The sequence below is a fragment of the Dromiciops gliroides genome, chromosome 2 (genome assembly GCF_019393635.1).
Source record: "Dromiciops gliroides isolate mDroGli1 chromosome 2, mDroGli1.pri, whole genome shotgun sequence".
NCBI classification, from domain to species: domain Eukaryota; kingdom Metazoa; phylum Chordata; class Mammalia; order Microbiotheria; family Microbiotheriidae; genus Dromiciops; species Dromiciops gliroides.
In genome coordinates, this window is record NC_057862.1 from 644,397,504 (window position 1) to 644,413,881 (window position 16,378).

General features: G+C 41.5%; 1 pseudogene; it reads left to right on the top strand.

Annotated features, from left to right (window-relative positions):
• The first annotated feature begins 4,650 nt into the window (after nt 1-4,650).
• LOC122744322 lies at nt 4,651-6,382 on the top strand (annotated as a pseudogene).
• The last annotated feature ends 9,996 nt before the right edge of the window (nt 6,383-16,378 follow it).

Sequence of the window (16,378 nt, forward strand, 5' to 3'; positions counted from 1 at the left end):
CAGCAACCAAAGGATTGGAGGTTTATCTGAAGCCATTCCAAACCTCTTGAATCTGAACAAATCACACTAGAAAACTCCCCAAAACAAGCTTCCCAGTGAGATTCCTGGCACATCTGCTCCGGGTCGGGGCCAGAAACATGAGGGTCCAGTTTCTCCTTCCCTTCAACACCCCTCATACATTTTTGCCTGCACACAGAGCTCCCATTGACTTCAAAGTGGGGTGCAAAGGAGAACAAGGGCCCGGCTGTTGGAGAATAGTTCTCTCGCTAGCTTGGAGCATGTAGCTTTTTTTTTTTTTTTCCCTGGCAGAACCCCAGCTGTGAAAGGTTATGAATCAGGGTTGGGGGCCTGCAGGGGGCAAGGGAGGGGGAGGCTTTCCATCTAGCTATTTAAGACCCTGATAAAAAAAACCCCACATTGAGGGTCTGTTTCCAGAATGACCAGGAGTACAGGATGAAAGATTTCTCTACTGAGCGGCATCCCCTATTTCATCTAGGACTGTGTTTTCAGAGGTTAAGCCTGGAAGACCAAGGAGAGTCAGCATTTCACTTTCCATGAGGCCTTTTCAGAAAATGCAGACCACCCACACTTTGTGTGGCTTCCCTTGCTGTCAGATTCAAAGGAAAAACAACACAAATGACGGAGGCAGTGGATTCATGGCCGTGAGCAAGGTTAAGATTGCCTTTGCTTCCGAGCTCTGCTCCAACCAGCTAACCAGCCTGACAATAGCAAATCACAGTCTTCAGCAGCTCCCTGGAAGAATCTTCTGGGTCAGGCGGATAGGCTATTAGAGGGGGAAGAATATCCAAGGTCATCTCATGCCTTGTCCTCATTTCATGGAACTAAAAGGGAAATGACTTGGCCAAGGTAACATAGCTAAGCCGGTAGAGTCAGGCCCTTAATCCTCTTATTAGAAGGGAAGCAACCCATCTGGGTTTGGTGTAGTTAGATAGGCCTGAGGGTTCAGGGGATTTTCTTTTTCTTATTTTCCGAGATGTGTGACTCATGAGGTTTAGAATTGAAAGAGCTTTTAGAGATCATCTGATCCTGGGATTCTTTGTTTTGTTTTTGTTTTGGTTTGATTTGGGTGGGGTAATGAGGGTTAAGTGACTTTCCCAGGGTCACACAGCTAGTAAGTATCAAGTGTCTGAGGCCGGATTTGAACTCGGGTACTCCTGAATCCAGGGCCAGTGCTTTATCTACTGAGCCACCTAGCTGCCCCCCTGATCCTGGGATTCTTAACCTGGGATGTGTAAACTTGTTAAAAAGAATTGATGGGCAGCTAGGTGGCACAGTGGATAAAGCAACGGTCTCAGACACTTAACACTTACTAGCTGTGTGACCCTGGGCAAGTCACTTAATCCCCATTGCCCTGCAAAAAATAAAAAAAAAAGAATTGATAACTGGGGGCAGCTAGCTGGTGCAATGGATCAAGCACTGGCCCTGGATCCTGGATTCAGGAGGACCTGAGTTCAAATCCAGCTTCAAACACTTGACACTTACTACCTGTGTGATGCTGGGCAAGTCACTTAACCCTCACTGCCCCACAAAAAAAAAAAAAAAAAAAGAATTGATAACTGATTTCCAATAGAATTGGTTTCCTTTGTACTCCTATCCATTTTATTTTGTGCATTTATAAACATAATTCCTAGAAGGCTCCATTTTACTGGATTGTCAATGAGATCCATCACATACACACACACACACACACACACACACAAGAACTCCTGATCTGGTCCAAACCCCTCATTTTACAGATAAGGAAACTGAGTCCCTGAAAATTTAGGTGACTTCCCAAAGGCCACCCAGAGAGTAAAAGGCAATATGACTCCTGAATCCAAGTCCAGAGACTTCCACTTCAGTGCCTTTTCCCATTAGATCTCTACTATCTCTCCATTTTCTTTGAAACTCTGTAACCCACTCCAGGGGGTAATAGCAAGACATGGCTTCTGATACCTTCATTCCCTCAAGCTAGAAAACAAAATCATTCACCCAAACAGGAAGTTTATTTTTTAAATTAATTTTTAAAATTCCCCCCTTTTCCATCCCACCCAATTTTTTTTTCCATTTTCTTAGATCCAGGCAGAATTGGATCAAGTGAACAAGAGCAATCACAGAAAAATCACCCTTTGTTCTTTTTAGATAGCAACATCAAAGATTTAAGAGCTCACCAAGGAAATCTAAGTCCCTGCAGATTGATCCCAACTTTCACAGAAGGAATTCAGCACTGTTTGCTGAGTTGAAACCCTGAAGGTCTTTCTCTTTCTAGGATGTGCAGGATGTCCCAGATGTGAGTGGCAGGGTAACCAAATCCTGCATAAGCAATCAATTTATGATAGGGTTATGGGATATGAGACATCTTTTATTTCAGCCTACAGAAAATGAATAACACTGAGCCTTAAAGACTCACGGGGGCCCAAGAGAAACACAGAAATATAACACTCAAATAGCTTGGCAGCACTGATGTTTCCCTTCTATACTCTGGTCCTCAAGAAAGGAACTGGACTTGATGTTGTTGTTTGGGCAACCCCCTATAATTAGGATGAGTCCTTCTTTCCCACAAAGTCCTACACAGACTCTCCAAAATTCATAGTACCACCCTGTAGGTTAGACCCATGGCCCCAAAAGTAAACATATTTGGAGCTTACTGAACAAACCAACCCTTTTACATTAGATCTGTAATGTAAGTCATGGCTTTTGTTCACCAAGTAGGATGCTGCAATAGTATCATGTAAGTCATTCCATTCTTCAGGAAGGACACTGCTTCAGGAAATCTCTCTCTAGCTGCTCTAATGGGTAAACTTTTTTTTTTTTGCAAGGCAATGAGGGTTAAGTGACTTGCCCAAGGTCACACAGCTAGTAAGTGTCAAGTGTCTGAGGCCACATTTGAACTTAGGTCCTCCTGAATCCAGGGCCAATGCTTTATCCACTGCACAACCTAGCTGCCCCCTGCTTAAACTTTTAAAATAAATAACTGTTGAACTTGGGATTATTTCACAAGACAGTCTCCAAGATGGTGCTTCCTAGGAAATTTCTATTTTCTATCAAAGACCAGATTCTGTGATCATGGTGCCTGAATAATTAAAACATCCTAAACCCCAAGTGGGGTTACAGAGTCAGACATGACTCAACAATGACAAAAATCTTTTACATAGGAGATTGGAGTTCAGGAAGAAAATCCTTGAATTCCCCTCTCAAGTCACATGCACGTACATCTCTTACAATGCCAGGTGCTTCTTTTCTAAGTTACCATTATTGTTCCTAAAGTTAGGGGTTAACACACACAAATCCTCTTATCCACCCTCATACCCACTATACTTTGGAAGGAAGAGCAAAGGAAATGGCAAGATCAAGTCCTCAAGACCTATGAGAACTAAAAAGGATGACCAGTTAATTTTCTATGAGAAAGGGTGGAAACTGCTCTTTCATCAACCACTTACTAAGTCCCCTAAGTCCTTTTGTTTGATTGGCAAACTCTTTGATTTAATTGGGGACTAGGAATAGATGCCATAGGAGTTCTCTGTGTCCCATCAATGTGAGTGGGAAACTTCAATCTGATCAAGGTTTCTGCTGATCTCTATCTCTGTCCCTTGCCTTCCCCACCCCCCCCCCAAAAGTGAAAGATTGAGTCATCAGTTATGCAGGAAGTCAATTTAACATCTATTCTAGATAGATCCTCTACTCAAATCCTCCTCCAATATCAGCTGTGCTTTGGAAGTATAACCTTGGGTTCTAGAAGCCACAACCTATGGAATGGGAAAGGCTTTGAGCAGTGACCCAGTGATAGAAGTATTGACTAAGGGCCAATTCAGCTAAGTTGAGAAAGGTATATCCTTCTACTCTTTTTCAGCCACAATGACTCTCAAAGTAGAGAGTATTAAGAGCACAAAGAAATGTCTGTCTGTCTCAGTGAAAGGAAGACATAAACAAATGAAATCACAGACTTATAAAGTTGAAGATGAGTAAAATGAGACCCAGACAAATAAAGTGCCCTGGCTGGTGTCATCTAGCTAGCTAACCAGAAGACCTGGGTCCCTTTTCTGTCTCTGTTCCTTATGACCTGTATGACTTTAGGAAAGTCACTTGGTTTCCCGGACCCTCAGGATCTTCATCAATAAAATAAGGGAGCTGGTCTAAATAATCTCTAAAGTCCCTTCTAGCTTGACAGTCTTTGCTAGGATTCTCTAAGGGGGCCAGCACACGTTCCTAGTCTCCTGTCTCCTAGCCTCATATCCTTATCTTTTTTATTAGCAGCTATATATTTGACCATATCCCATTAATTGCATAATTTTCACTTAGATCAGATATGTTGAAATTTGCCTATAGTCCTTTCTAAATTTATCCATGAAAATAGCCTGTAAACTCCTTATATATTTTCATTTCCCCCATTTGCTTGCCATGGCATTTAATGTCTAGCAATAATGAATTTATTTTGAGAAGTAGAATTCAACCAGTCTAATTCAAAGAAATTTTTGAAGTTCCCATTTGTGCTGGCTAATGAATTTCATTGGCTCATTTGCATGAATTCATTCAATAAACATGCATGAAGCACCTGCTATGTGCAGATCATTGGGGTAGGTTCTGAGAAAGATAAAAAATGTAGTTAAGGTCAGGCCAGGGCAGTGGCTTGGGGCTGTTGGTGGGAGCAGCATGGATTGAGGCATGGAGCTGTGGGACCAGTTTGAGGTGATCGAATGCCACACACAATGGGGCCTGGACCTGTTAGACAAATATGTGAAGTTTGTAAAGGAATGGACTGAAGTAGAGCAGAGCTATGCCAAGCAGCTCAGGAGCCTAGTGAAAAAATACCTGCCCAAGAGATCAACAAAGGATGACCTGGAGTCCAAGTTCAGTCAACAGCAATCTTTCATGCAAGTTTTACAAGAGCTCCATGATTTTGCTGGCCAGCGGGAGCTGGTGGCCAAGAACCTGACTGTGCGGGAGTGTCTGGAGCTGGCCTAGTATTCACAGGACATCAAGCAGGAGCACAAAATGCATTTCCAGGAAGGCCGCCGGGCATAGCAGCAGCTGGAAAATGGACTCCAGCGCTGGAGAATAGCAAACGTAAGTTTGAATGGGCCTGTCGGGAGGCAGAGAAGGCGGCTCAGATGGCCTAGCGGCTGGACCAGGACATGAATGCCACCAAGGCTGACGTGGAGAAGGCAAAGTAGCAGGCCCATGTGCGGAGCCACATGGCCAAGGAGAGCAAGAATGACTATGCCACCCAGTTACAGCATTTCAACGGTGACCAGGCCCACTTCTACTTAACTGAGTTGCCTCAGATCTTCAATAAGCTACAGGACATGGATGAACGGCAGACGGCTCAGCTCAGCACTAGTTATGGGCTGCTGTCAGAGATCTAGCTCCTGGTTATGCCCATCATTGGGAAGTGCCTGGAGGGCACGAAGGTGGCTGCCGCTGCTGTAGACCCCAAGAATGATTCCCAGGTGCTCACTGGACTGCATAAATCTGGCTTCACTCGCCCTGGTAATGCATCAGACAGCAGCCTGGGAGTGCCCTGTGATGGATGCCCTGACCCATGAGGCCCAGTCAGGAACCGCCCCAAGCGCTGGCACTTTGGGAAGAAGAACAAGACAGTGGCCACTGAGGATTTCAGCCACCTGCTCCCTGAGCAGAGAAGAAAAATGCTGAAGCAGCAGTTGGAGAAGTGAGGGAGGGAACTGCAAGAGATAGATCAGAGGGAGGCAGCTAGGTGGCGCAGTGGATAAAGCACTGGCCCTGGATTTGCGAGGACCTGAATTAAAATACGACCTCAGACACTTGATACTTACTAGCTGTGTGACCCTAGGCAAGTCACTTAACCCTCATTGCCCCGCAAAAACATTAATTAATTAATTAATTTTTTAAAAAGAAGAAGATGAAGGATGTTTATGAGAAGACGCCACAGATGGGTGACTCTGCTAGCCTGGAGCCCCTCATCTCGGAGACCCTGGGCAATATTGAGCAGCTGAAGCTGGATATCCAGAAGTATGAGACATGACTGGCTGAGACTGAGAACAGAGTTCTGGGTAACCGAAGTGACAGCCTAGGGCAGCACAGTAGCTCCTCAGAACCACTCACTGGGGCTCCCCCAGAGACAAATAACTAATTTTCTGACAAGGAAAGCCCAGAGGCTCCCCCCTCAGATGAGGGGACAGACATCTCCATCTACACAAAATTTGAGGAGGACTTTGAGAAGGAGTCAGCCTTCCCTATTGGTCACTGTGTTGCTATCTAACAGTTTGAAGTGTCCAGTGAAGGCACCATCTCCATGGATGAAGGCCATGATCTGTGCTTAATGGAGGAGGATAAAGGCAATAGGTGGATGAGGGTCTGGCAGAAACAGGGGGTCAAGGGCTATGTGCCTACCTCCTACCTTTGATTCACACCTAACTGAACCCCTTGGCCATCCCCTGGGGTGGGTGGATCCCTGAATAACGGGGTGTCCCCCTGCCCTCCCATGTGGCAGGTGGACTCAGGAACGGGAAGTCTGTCCTGCCCCCTTCTTTCCTTCTAGGGCCTGGCTGTTGCTGCTTAAGGACCCTGCCCAGGGGGTTGGGAGTGGGGCTGGGCCTGGCTGCCCCTTACTCTACACCATATATGAACTTTATTTACTGTACTACCTAGCTGTTTAATGAAGCTTAAATAATGTAGATTCCTTAATAGAATTTATTGAACTATATTGAACCTCAAGGGGACCAGGAAAACCTTTTTCTATGAATAAAAATCATCCTGGCAAATGAGTTATTAATTTAAGTGTTTTAAGTCAATTTCCAAGCTCAGTGGGGTAGTACAGTAACGTTTCTGGCATAGGGTGAATGGTTAGAGTAAGGTCCCTTTCAGCTTTGAAGTTCTAGTTGTCTGTGGTCTTCAAAAACTTAGGACCACCCCATATCCTTTCTTTTTCATCCTGTTTTTACTGCAAATGTTAGAAAGTGGGGTTCCTTAGGGATAGCTACTTGGAATATCCTTGGAAGGCATCAGCATTTAAGGTAAAAGGAGTTGGTCCAAAGGGCTTCTTCTCCATCCCACTACCCTCAATTTTGCCAAGTTCTCTGGAATGTAAACTCCTATGGTTGGTTCTTCCACTAACCAGACCACTTCCCAATGAACAGCAATTCTTCAAAAAAGTTTTATTGCTTCATTTTATTTTTATAACAGCTTTAGTTATAAATATATCCCTGCTACCACCCTTAAAGAGCTATCCCTTGCAACAAAGGTGTCGGCGGGTGTGGGGGGGGGGAAGCAGTTCAATAACTAAGTCTGACAGTGTATGCAATTTCCACACCCCTATTTCCCCACCTCAAGAAAGAAGGGTGGAAAGTATATCTTATCCTCCCTTCTTTGTGGACAATCTTGGTCATTATAATATATAGCATTCAATTTCCAACCTTCTGTTTTTCCATTTAAATAATTATCACCTTTGTGAGTATTGTTTTCTTGTCTTTGCCTTTTTTCATTCCTATACTTCCATTTTATTAATCATTTCAAAGAACCAGCTTTTAGTTACATTTATTATCTCTACATTTTTTTTTGTTTCCAGTTTGGTTTAGTTGACTTTATGATTTTAAATGAATGCTCAATGTATTAATCCTCTCTTTTTCTATTTTTTAGGAATGTGATTTTTTATCTCCCTGAGAGTCCTCAAATTTAGTTGCATCCCAGAAATTTTGGTATGCTGTTTTATCATTATCATTTTCTTTCACCTAATTATTACTTATTTCTATGATTTGATCTTTGACTCATTTATCATTTAGGATTTCATTGTTAAGTCTTCATTTAATTTTGTCTTTTTGTTTGTGTTCCCTGAACTGAATGCTATTTTTATTGCATTATGGTCTTTTACCATTGTTGGCCTTTTTCACTTGTTTGTAATGATATGTCTTAATATAGCCAATTTTTTGTTAAAGTTCCATGTCGCATTAAGAAATATGTATATATTTTTTATTTCCACATAAATATTTTATTATTTTCCAGTTACATGTAGAGATAGTTTTCAACATTTGTTTTTATAAGATTTCTTGTTTCAAATTTTTCTCCCCCCCTCCCCAAGAAAGCAAGTAATGTGATATAGGTTATATATGTACAATCACATTAAACAAAAGAAATATGTATATTTTTAGCAGTCCAATTTAGAAAATACCATAAACCTTTCAGCTGTAGTTTCTCTAGCAATTTGTTCAATTCTATATTTCCCTTTTATTTATATTTCCATTAGATTTATCCAAAACTGAGAGGCACATTGAAATCTCCTGTCCATATCTTTTTGTAGTTCAGCTAATCTTTCCTTTATGAATTTATATCCTAACACAATTGGAACATGTAAGTTTAATATTGATATTGGCTTGTTGTCTATGGTTACTTTCAGCATAATGTTTGTATAATTTTTATTGCTTTTAATGTTGTGAATATTTTTGCTTTCCTTGAGAGCACAATTGCAATGCCTGATGTTTTTGGAGTCACCTGATGCATAGTAAATTTTATTTCAGACCCTCATTTTTATTCGGTGTACCTTTGTTGTTCAGGTGTGTTTCTTGTAAGAAACAGATTATTAGTTTTTTTCCCTTTGTCCAATCTGTCACTCTTTTTCATTTTATTGGGTTGTGTACTCCATTTGCATTTAAAGTTCTTAGAGTTCAGTTTATATATTTCTCCATTTGTTTAATATTTTTCCCAAAATTGGATTTTTTCCTACTTCTTCCTCTGTAAAAAGAGTACTTTGTCTCTTCAGTTATTTTCAGTCATTTTCCAGTTATTCAGGGGCTTGCTCACGCACATGGAAGAGCCTCCCCACCATCACTACCATCTCTGAAATTCTACCAATCCTTCAAGTCCCTCTGGATATTCCCCAAACTTGGCATTCTATTGCCCATCTCCATTCCTTTGCACATGCTATTTCCCATGTTTGGAATGTACTTCTAACTTAGACTCCCTAGTTGCCTTCAAAGTTCAGCTCAAAGGTTACATCCTCCATTAGTTAATCAATCAACAAATCAAAAGATTTCTATCAAGCTTATTCTATGTGGTAGGCAGAATCCTGTGCATTAAGGACAAAAAACATACAGAATTAAACAATCTCTACTTACAAGCAGCTTATATTCAAATAGGGAAGACAAGTACACATAAGACTATATACATAATAAATATTAAGAGAATAAATATGAATAAGTATAAAGTAATTTGAGAGAAGAAGCTAGAAGGGGGGAGCAGGAAAGACTTCACAAAGATGGTGCTGCTTGAGCAGCATGTTGAAGGAAGAGAAGAGATATATTCTGTGGCATGGAGGTGAAACAGGAGTGCATTCCAAACACATTCCAAGCATGTGAGATGGCCAATGCAAAGGCATGGAGATGAGAATTAAAGACAAAGAGAAGGTGAGTTTGACTGGATTGTGTGGATAAGGAATAATTTGTAGTCGAGGTGAAAAGGTATATCAGGGTCAGGTTGTGTAGAGCTGTAAAAGCTAAACAGAGGAGTTGATACTTTATTCTAGAGATGCTGGAAAACCACTGGAACTGATTGGGGGCGGGGGTGTATGTGACATGCTCTGATATGAATTTAAGGAAATCACTTTGGCAGCTGTATATAAAAAGATAGATTGGAGTGGGGAGAGTCCAGGAGACCAATTAGTGATCTGGTGCAATGATCTAGAACTGAGGAGGGCCTGAACTAAGGGGACAGCTGTGTGGGAAGAGAGAAGGTATTTTATAGAGGGGATATTGTGATGGTCGAAACAGCGACATGGTGCACCTTATTAGATATCAGGTCAGAGACAGACAGACAGACAGAAGCACAGGTAGAAAAGCTGGCCTTGGACCAAACAACCAAAGACTTACTTGAGTCTGCTAAAGAAAATCATAGTAGCTGAAAGGCTCTTGCTCAGCTCTGTCATTCCCAGAAAACAAATCATGTTGGGAGGGAGGGAGGGAGAGAGAGACAGACACAGACAGACACAGACACAAACACAGACACAGAGAGACAGAGACAGAGTGAGGCACAGAGAGAGACAGAGAGACAGAGAAAGAGAAAGGATGGAGGGAGAAAAAGGAAAGGACAGGAGAGAGAGGAAAAAGAGAGAGGGAGGAAGGGGGGATGAGAGAAGAGAAAAAAGAAGAGAGGGAGGGAGAGAGAAGGAGAGATAAGGAGAGAAAGAAAGAGAGGGAGAGAGAGGAGGGAGAAAGAAAGAAGAGGGGGATAAAGAGAGTGGAGGGAGGGGCATGGTCAGGGATAATGCCAAAGTTATAAACCTTGGAGACTAAAAGAATAGTGCCTTAAATAGAAAGAGGAAAGTTTCAAAGAGGGGAGAAGAATCTAGGGAGGTAAATTTATGAGTTCACTTTTTAACATCTGGTTTTTGCTGATTTCCCTGGGTGTCCATACACTCTTAAATTATCTTATATTTGTTTATCTCTGAAAATGTTGGATTCCCTTTTCCCTGTAGAATATAAGTTCCTTGAGGGCAGAGTTGGGTTTTTCTTCCATGTGTGTGTGTGTGTGTCCCCAGTGCCCAGAATAGTGTCTTCCATATGGTGGACATTTAAGAAATGTTTTTTCAATCAAATTAATTGAATAGCTCAAATGCCATCTTCTCCATGAATTTTTCCAAAATTTTACCACCAACCCCATACCCAATTCCCACCCCTTTCCAAGAAATTATAAGTGATCTGTTTTTCCTCATAAATCATTATATGCCTCACTTAAGTACACATCCAATTCCACTTTATGATCTATGTTTATACCCCCTTTAATTATTTATTTACCTGTCTTATCTCCCCTGCTAACTACTGGACTGTATGCCAAGAGTTCCACTGAAAGATTGGGGAGGGGGAGGGGCATCTCTGAAGGTGGATGGGCAAATATTTATATATATATATATATATATATATATATAATTAGTTTTTGTATAATCCTAAGTACTTACTTCATGCATTCAAAACATTATTCTTACAAGGGACCCAAAGCTTCACCAGACTGTCCACCATAGGATCCATGACAAAGTTAAAAAAAAAATCTGCCATAAGCTACCTTATAGCACAAGGACAATGCCACTCACTTCTCAATCTCCAAAGTTTAACACAATGAGCTGCACAGAGCAGGTGCTCAACAGAAGTTTGCTGAATTTGTCCGGTGCTCAAAATATAGCAAGTCCAGCTGTTGAGGACACTAGGCTGCTGCACTGCAAAGAATCTCTACCAGGCGGACTTGATCAAGATGAGGGGAAGGGGGGAAAAAGGATAAAGAGGCTCCTGGCAGGGATGACAACTTACATCAGTTGTTTGAAATTAGACATGTCCACTCAACTTACTCCGCATTTTTATGGAAGTAGTCAACGGTGCTATTAACAGCTGGACTTCAAAGTGTGGACAGGACAGGAGGGGTGAGGTCTGTACAGTGTTACTTTTTCATCTACATCATTAGCAAGCGTTGGTTTACATGACCATCAAGTGCTGATAAAGATGTCTGAATATTGTCACAGTAACTGCCCGGTAAAGGAGAGCAATTTATGGGAGAGCCAAGTGTAACACATTAGTCATGGACTATTAGAAGACGTTTAAGTTCTTTGCAAAGATGTTTTCAACTCAATTAGACTTAAACTTAAGTACAGGCAAATGGCAGAGTTGGGGGGGGGAGTGGAGCAGAGAATCACTGTGCCATTGTCTGGCTGTGTGCCACAGTATTGATCCAGATGGTTTCATAATGGAGATGAGGATACCACCAACGATCCTCAAGGTGTTTCTTGGGTAACAACAACAACAACAACAATAGTAATAATAATAACAACAGCAATAGTAATTCCCACTGCAAATCTGAAGCACATTAAGGTAACAAAGTTTTATGGGCATTGGCCGCCTGTTGAAGTCTTTCTCTCCCTTCACAGTCCAGCTCAGGTGCTATTTCCTTCCACAATGCCTATTCTAACCTCTTCACAGAAGAAAATAATATCCTTTTTCTTATAGGGGCAGGTAGGTGGTGCAGATGATAGAGCACTAGGTCTGGAGTCAAGAAGACCTAGGTTCAAATTTGACCTCAGACACTTAATAGATGTGTGACCCTGGGCAAGTCAATTAACTCTGTTTGCCTCAGTTTCCTCATCTGTAAAATGAACTGGAGAAGGAGATGGCAAACCACTCCAGTATCCTAGCCAAGAAAATACCAAATGTGGTAACAAAGAGTTAGATAGGACTGAACATCAAATACCACTTCTCAATTGATATTTTATCTTGATCCCCTTTTTCCTGATCATATTCCACCCTGTAGTCTATTTATTATTGGTGCTCAACATTATTAGACTGTACCTAGCACCTAGAAGGTAGTCAACAAATGGGTGTTGAATTGGGTAAAAGCTTCTCATAGGAAAGAACTCTTGTTTTTCACCTTCAACTTTCTAAAACTGAAATAAGTGATTTGGACACTTTTATAAAATATTTATTAAATTGGTCTTCATAACAACCCTATGAGGTAGATCAGTAACAAATCACCTTTATCTGACAACCAGAGAAAGGTCTGTGATTTGCTTAATGCTGGCAAGTAGAAGGGTCCCAGTTCAGACTTTTGAATCTCAATACAAATATTTTTCCACCATACCATGGCTAGTTTCCTACCTCAGATGCTTACTAGCTGTGTGACTCTAGGCAAGTCACTTCACCCCAGTTGCCTTAAACAGCCGGGGCTCTGGAGGAAAGAATGAGACTTACACAGCTCTCCCTCACTTAAATTCAATTCCCCAAAAGTCACTTCATCACCCTGACGTCCTAGTCATCTTTGAGAATGAAGGACAAGCAACAACAAGGACCTTTGAACTCCCTTCCGTTTCTGAGATGTCATATACCTACCTGTCTATAAATATGGTGGCAAACTCTCATCAGGGATAGAGACTATCAATTATCTGAATGAAATGGAGCTTCTGCCTAGAATAGTTAACCAGGTAATTAGGGGGGGAAATCTGGAACAGGGAAGAGTTTAAAGAATTTAGGAGCCAAAGTAAGATAGCAAGTTATTCACAAGGTACACACAATATTTCTTACCAAGACATAACCAACACAGTCCCTTCCCTCAAGGAACTTACATTCTATGAATTTATATTCATACCTCAAGGCCATCTCGCCAGCAAATTACTTGAGTCTGAACATATCCTTTCAGGCCATGTCTCATTTCTTCCCTAAATCCTTCATAGCATAGTAGGCAGTGAGTATTTTAGTGTCATATTGATAAATAATTCATATTTATATCGTATTTCAAGTCATATGAAATACTTTCCTCACAACAACCTTTAGAAGTATGTAGCAGAGGGGCAGCTAGGTGGCGCAGTGGATAGAGCACTGTCCCTGGAGTCAGGAGTACCTGAGTTCAGATCCAACCTCAGACACTTAACACTTACTGGCTGTGTGACCCTGGGCAAGTCACTTAACCCCAATTGCCTCACTAAAAAAAAAAAAAAAAGTATGTAGCACAATTATTGTTCCTTTGATGCAAATGAGGAAACTGAGGCTCAAAGAGATTTAGAAATTTAACCTAGGTCTGACCTCTAGGGTCAGAGTTATAATAGGAATCCAAGTTTCCAGACTCCAAGCCCAGCACTCCTTCCAATCCACTTGAGATGTTGCCATTCAACTTGGTCAAGCTATAGCCTACCATCACTTGCCCTGAAAAGACATTTTATCTCCTATTCTTCACAGTTTTTCTGTCACCCACCTTTCAGACTTACTTCACATTAACCACATTCCACACAAACTGGTCTCCTATCGTTCCCTTAGATATCAGACTTCATACCCTACCTTCTTGCCTTTGCACAAGTTGCCTTTCATGTCTGGAATATAATCCCTCCTTACTACCACTTATTAGAATATCTACTTTCCTTCAAAATACATTTCAGGTGCCACTTCCTACACTAGACTTTTTGACATAAATAGTCTTTCCCCCACAGTTATTTTTAATTTTTTTTTTACTTCTTATGCCTTATATTTCCTGTGTAAAGACAGGGGTCAATCAAATTGGTCCGTCACCCCCCACACACACACACACACGCACAACTTAACAAGATGTAACAAGATGTTCTAATACCTTCGTGAGGTGAGAACATCTTTATTGGATCAACCAACCAACCAAAAATATGAAACCAGAAAAACTCATTGAATCAGATGAAATGATGGTCCCCAGGAAATATACTAAGATTATCAAAGGAGACTCACTTATACTCTGTAAAGCTTGGATAAAATATTAAACTTCTTTAGAACCCAAGAATCTGAGTATCTGGACTGCTCAATGATGAGAGTCATTCTAGCTGAGGTTTTCAGAGGGAATTATTTGAGGGAAGGAGGAAGATAAGAACCTTGGTCTCCATCTCCTCCTTGAACAGAAGATAACCTTATGAACTTTGAATGGTGGGAGGATTTGGACTCATTGCCATCAAAACGGTAAGTTTGGGAGTGGAAGATGGAAAGGCAGTTTTAGGACTATACAAGGAATCCAGTAGAAAGCTATGTTGTACCTAAGAGGAATTTCATGAGGACCCCACAAAGGGAAGAAAAGGATTTCCAACTACTAAGAACTGTGAGATCACCCCCTTTTCCATACTGTGCTCTAAGCATGAGCCCATTTTCCTCTAGATGCTATTTATAATTGTGGGACAGTGTTCCCTTGGTCTAGGGGAGGATATTTTTGTGTGTGTTTTTTCCATAGCAAGAGATTAATCTGTTTCATGAAAACAGCATCTAATATTTATCACTTTCAATCAATCCATACACATATTTATTTAGCAGTTAGTATGTGGTAGACACTGTGCTAGGTGCTGGGAATATAAAGACTAAAACAACTGAAACAGTGCCTGCCCTCAAGGAACTTACATTCTACGAATGCATGTTTTTACCCAAGTCCAAAACCAATTTTCAACTGTTTCCTTTACTGAATATGTTCTCTTATTAAATATGTATATCTAAAAGCTAATTGTTTGGCTTCCTAGATGATATCAAAGGGTAATCAACGGAAGTAGCTGACCAGTAGGGACTTCCGAAAAATAGTACCAGAAAGCCACCATCATCTGCCCCCATCCCCCAGTTCCCCCATCCCCCAGTCCCTGAGTGTTATTCATAAAACTCTGAGGTAGAGAAATAACCAGCTCTGGAAACCCAGCCTGCCACACTAGTAGTGAGTCCCAGAGCCTGTGTTATACTTGTATTACCTTCTTTTACTGGGCATATATGTTTTACTTATTCAGCTGTATGTATGTTCCCATCCTGATAGAGTATAAGCTCTTTGAGGGCTGGCACTACTTCAGAACTTTTTGTTTTTATATTCAAAGCCTCTCATATTTTTGTTGCCCAGTTATTTAAGTTTTATCTGACTCTTTGTGACCCCATTTGGGGTTTTCTTGGCAGAGATACCAGAGTGGTTTGCCATTTCCTTCTCTAGCTCATTTTACAGGTGAGAAAACTGAGGCAAGCAGGGTTAAATGACTTTCCGAGGGTCACATAGCTAGTTTGCATTTGAGACCAGATCTGAACTCACAGAGCTGAGTCTTTCCAATTCCACCCAGTACTCTCTATCGACTGCACCAGCTTTTCATAGAGTAGGAGCTTACTTACATATGATGAATCAAATAAATGATGATCAACTGAATCTACCTAAAGGAGGGGAATCAGATCATTTAAATGACCAAAATCTCGTAGGCGCTTAGGCTGATTTTATTGGTTATTTTTAATAGTTTCAAGCCAGAAGTTTGCAATCCTCTACAATGAGCAGATTTCAAATCCCTTGTTGAATACTGGTAGAATTTCCCTAGATGTGGCTTTAGACACCCCCCTCCCCCCCAAATTCTGGTTTATTTTGTCCAGCTTCTAAGGAGAGAGAAACTGCTGGGGAAAGAAACTTTCACTTTATTTGTGATCCCGACTCCTTGGATATAATCAGTGGAAAAAAGGTCAACATGGTCCTAACAAAAACAGGACACTGCCACGCACCAAAATGGCATAGCTAAGAGTCACCTAGCATCGTCATCCATCTCACAGATAATTAGGAAACGCAACGTGGGAAGCTACAATAGTGGGCCAAAGCAGGGAAACTTGCTGCTGTCGACTCCTGAGGAATGCATCTCCAGAGCGAGTGGCAGGCTTTGTGGGGTCATGAAAAGCCTGCTGGCTTTGGAGAGAAAGGATCTGGGTTTGAATTCCTTCTCTGTCACTCTTTTTTTTTTTTTTTTTTGGTGAGGCAATCAGGGTTACGTGACTTGCCCAGGGTCACACAGCTGGTAAGTGTGTGTTAAGTGTCTGAGGCCAGATTTGAACTCAGGTATTCCTGACTCCAGGGCCCGGTGCTCTATCAACTGCGCCACCTAGCTGCCCCCTCTGTCACTCTTAATAAGCCTCCATTTCCTCCCTCAGTT